General features: G+C 38.6%; 1 protein-coding gene across 1 annotated transcript in view; it reads left to right on the top strand.

The window, feature by feature from the left end:
- Positions 1–4,874, top strand: part of klhdc8b (kelch domain containing 8B) — a 147,913-nt gene that overhangs the window by 83,132 nt on the left and 59,907 nt on the right. The window lies entirely within an intron of this gene.

Here is a 4,874-nt window from a genome sequence, read left to right as displayed (position 1 = left end):
GAAGGCAGAGGACATTCAGAAACCTGTATCTCGTTCAAAACAGCATGGCTAGTTTTTTTATTTCAAGTTTGTATGCGTGTGGAAGCCCCAGAGACACAAAATAACCCCCCAAATGCAAGGAAAAAGTGATTTTTTTTTTCTTCATAATATGGGCACTTTAAAATGAACACTGTGCATCCAACACGCTTATGTTTGTTGTGTCAATGTATCTGATATCTTTCTTCATCCAGTTCATTGTGTCTCCCATGAGAACATTGCAAACGTCCTCAGTAATTGTCAGAGAGACATTTATTCACACAGACGTAGTTTGTTTTGTAGTCAAAGGAGACAGGCTGCGGCAGCCGTGTTTGTGCCAGTGTTGACACTATCAGAATGACGGGTAACGATGTTGATTTGTCTCTGTGTTTGAACTGTGCAGAGCGAAACCGTGGCTCGCTGTGTCGTCGACCTGTCATCAGCTCAGGCAACACAACACAATCACCGCTGTCACATCTGCAGAATGGGACAGATCAGAGACATTCGCCTGTGTGTGTGTGTCTGTATCAGAGAGAAAGAGAGTGAGAGAGAGAGAGTCTGCTTATGTGTGTGTCATCAAGAGAAAGACGGAGAAAGAGCAAGATGAATGTAGTTGTTGACTGATGGAGAGTGTGTGTGACCGCCGTAGCCTGTGCTGTGAATCGCCAAGCTGTCACTTTAAGTTTATGTTCGCTACCTTGTGTTTGAAAAACAAGGACAAGCCTGCACAACATCACAGCTGGCTTGTGTCTGTATCTCATCATCTACGATCGACACACACACACACAAACACACACACACACACACACACATACACACACACACACACACCACGCACACACACACACACACATACACACACACACACACACACACATACGTATGCATCCACTGTTTGCATTGATTGTGTACTAAATTAACCACCATTAAAGTGCATTGCTAAGCTTCCTTGCCTGTCCTCCTCCATACAACTTCACTTCCAAAAAATCCATACTATCTCTTTACGCCCAACTCTGACATTATGTTTAAGTACATCAATTATATCAGGTAAAAACTAGGCTTTTAACTTCTTCTTTTTTTTTTTTTATTGAGATTGAAAACATTGGTTTAGAAAACAATCCTTTGGCAGCTACAAGGCCCCCACTGCAAAGTATTACAATTATATATTCTCATTCTCTCTTGTGAAGCTTGACAAAACCTGTCCTCACACTGTTGCCGAATACGCAGGCAGAATCTGTTATGCTCTGCTTTGTTGCAAGGCTTACAAATTAAAACAGCAGTTACCAAACAGAGGCACTTTTTGTTGCTCCCAATCATTTCAAGTGGGGCTTTACAGGAAATCTGATTAGTGCAGAGGGAAGAAGCAACCGGAGACTGTGTAAATAGAGAGAGTCTGGGGAAGGAAAGCAGCCGCGCTGATGGATATCCATCGAAATGGAAAGGTGCTTTAAGGGATTAATGATAGCAAGAAGTTTATCTTGTGAAACAGCAGGAACATGTATTTCAGTCAGACTACAATCAGGATGTGTAATAGCAGCACACAGGGAAATACAGGCATGTTTTAAACAAAGAAAAAAACAATTAGATGTGCTTCATGCAGGAACAGTTTTGTATTTTTATCCTAAACCAAATTCAGCAAACATATTTTTTAAAGGTTATTTCTTATTAAAAATGTTAGTACAAAAAATTACTTTAGCTTCAAGTACTTGTTGTTAGACATCAGCAAATAACAAGTTTAGCAATGTCAAGAGTCATACAGTATTAAGGGACCTTAAACTTATAAAATATTACAGCTTTATCTGTAATGTAATGTAAGTACTGTCACAGAATTAAAAAACTGTCCCGCCAATGCAAACTGATGTACTCGTGAGACGGTTAAGGGGATTTAACAGCCATGGAAATGAATTTGAGTTGAATATTATAGCCTACAGTCGATGATGTGACACTTTTAGTGATCTGCATAAGACCCAGAGGAAACTCTTTGAATGGGAATTGACTAATTTGTCATGCAAAAATCCTCATTCTAATAAAATCTAAAGGAAAAAAAAGTAATCTCAGTAAATTGGCAAGCCTCTATCCATGTATAAATTGTGTTTTTCATTTATATTTTAGCAGATTATGGTAACATAGTTGAACCGGTTACAGTGAAGTAGGCATTGCTATAAAGCTTTGGTGGCGCAGGGAGTACCCACAGGACTAGTTAGTCTTTCCATTGTCCCTTTACTGTGCTCTTTACTCCTCCCTGCCATTTTTATCTCAGGATCAAACCTCATTTCATGCAATAGAGTTATTGAAAAGGGGTAAAAGACAGAATAAAGACATCATAGCTTTCCGACTGACAGTTTTTTCCTGTTGGCAAAAGCAGCGCAAATTTGGGTAAACTTTCTCCAAAGTTGAACTGAAGATTTGCGCGGATTTCCCCCACTAGTGAATCCTTTATTCACGGCAGTTCTATTGAAATGTTGCAGTGACACAGTTTGTGTGAAATACTGGTGTGAAGGGGCCTTTAGGCATTTGAATTCTTAAATCAAACAGTAGAGACAGACGTCCATTCTTGACTCGTACTGTATGTCAGCCGTGGACCTCACGTTATTTTCATTCTAAGAAAGATATCTAAATACAAATATGACAAGTTGGAGAATAAATCCCATAAATCAGTTGCATGTGATTGTGCACCATTTAAGAAATAATCTGTTCAAATTAGTGGTTCTTGCATAAGGCCTATTGTTGTTAATCCAGCTGTCAACTGTGTTTTGTGACTTGTACACTCCTTTCTGCTTGTTTTCCATTTACACAACCAGGGCTGTGTATTAACACTGGATCTTTTATTCAGCATACACAGAAACAATAGAGAGCTTGTTGGCCGTGAGGAGATATTTGCTGGGTTTGACAAAAAAGTGACTTTAACTAGAAGGCTAAGTGAGCAATATAGTCTAAGATCTTGCAAACATCCTCCACTGTTGGCGACCAAGCTGCTCCACTGGAGCTATCAGGAGCTACGGGCCTTGCAGAGGGAGACATTGGTGGGATCTCTGAAGGAGGATAAATGTTACTTTTTTTCTGGTTTCATTTTCTAACCTCCACAATTAGCGAGGTCTATGTGCCTTTAGCTTAAACCACATCACATGTTGTTAAAGCAAGGGAGATTAGAACCAATTGACTTTCCTTGTCACATCCTACTCAGCATAAAGCCAAATTAATGTGCGTACAGAATGTGCAGCGCAGTAAATGTCACAGCCCAGTGGGGAGGATCAGGATACAGGTCAGGAAACTGAGTGTTGTGGATGGGTTTATCTGCAAAGAGGAGAGGCTACCAGATATCAATATCCACCTATTTTTTCCTGGACAAGCGCTTCATCACTTGTTAGCTGATCAATGACTGCCGATGAGGCTTCATGGTGAATTTAAAGTGGGTTTAAAATCAATGAAAATCAAGCTGTTCTCGTCTGCTTAGGGTGCACCTGCAGTGTTCAGGACAAACTTTTTACATAGCGCTGCAGTTTTACTTTAGACACATATAGGTACTGGCAGTTTGAGTGTTTTCCCTTCATGCTTCATCTGTTCTGACTTTTTGTTCCTTTCTGTGTCAAACGGCCTTTGATTTATCTAGGCTTTATCATTACCATTCTGCTTGTGTCTGCAAAAAAGTAAAATAAATAAATATATACTGTGTGTATGTATATGTATATACAGTGTACTCTGTGTGTGTGTGTGTGTGTGTGTGTGTGTATATATATACAGTATATATATACATATATATATATATATATATATATATATGTATATATATGTATATGTACTGTATATTCTATATTCTATTTCCCTTGTGAGTTTATTTTCTTTTTTGTTCTATATTTGACCTTTTAGTATGTAGTCTTATTTAGTATTTGTAACATTTTACACATGTTACACATACTGTAATTTTAAAACATATTTTGCCAAACCCCTCGGCTTGCTCTATAAACAAAATGTTTCCAAGGCCTTTCTTGTCTATTATGTTTTTTTATTCCCCTCTAGGAATTTAACCAATTTGTGTGCAATTACTTTAGGACCTGGCTTCTGTCAAGCGCATGCCATTCAAACCAGCAAGCCAAAGTGAGGTTGTGAAATGAAACAGGACAACTTGGTTATACACTATGTCCCCAGTGAAATATACTGTACAAAAGTGTTTTGTTATTTATTCACGCTGGCGCTATGGCTTCAGGGATGGCAATCATCAGTCGGTCTCTCTGTTGGTCCACCACTTTGGTCCAGACGGAAATATCTCAACCACTACTGAATGCATTTCCATAAAATTTATCAGAGACATTCCTGGTCCTTAGAGGATGAATACTACTGACTCTGGTGATCCCCTGACTTTTCCTCCAGCGCCACCATGACGTTGACAATTGTGTTTTAAGTGAAATATCTGGACAACTGTTGGATGGATTGGGATATTCTACACTATATACATTGGTTCAGACATTAATGTTTCCCTCAGGATGAATTATAATAATTTTGGGGATCCGTTAGGGTGTCATCTAGCGCCATCATCAAGCCAGAGTTTTCATTTGTCCATTATGAACAAATACTTGCAAAATGAATGACGTTCCCTTTTGCCTTTGTTAAATTTACTTTGAGTTTAGTGCTAATTAGCAAAAACTGTATTAGCATGCTAACTTGCTAAGTAAGATGAGCATAGTAAACATTAAACCTTCTGAACATCAGCATGTTAGCATTGTCAGTGTGAGCGTGTCAGAATCTTGATATTACCATTTAGCTCAAAACACAGTGAAGTACAATCAAAGTACAGCCCCACAGACCTGGCTTTAGATAACAAAGGAGATGATTTTATATATATATATATATATATATATATA

Source organism: Etheostoma spectabile, chromosome 7, assembly GCF_008692095.1.
Source record: "Etheostoma spectabile isolate EspeVRDwgs_2016 chromosome 7, UIUC_Espe_1.0, whole genome shotgun sequence".
NCBI classification, from domain to species: domain Eukaryota; kingdom Metazoa; phylum Chordata; class Actinopteri; order Perciformes; family Percidae; genus Etheostoma; species Etheostoma spectabile.
The sequence above is the reverse complement of the archived record's forward strand: the minus strand, read 5'-3'. Positions and strand labels throughout refer to the sequence as shown.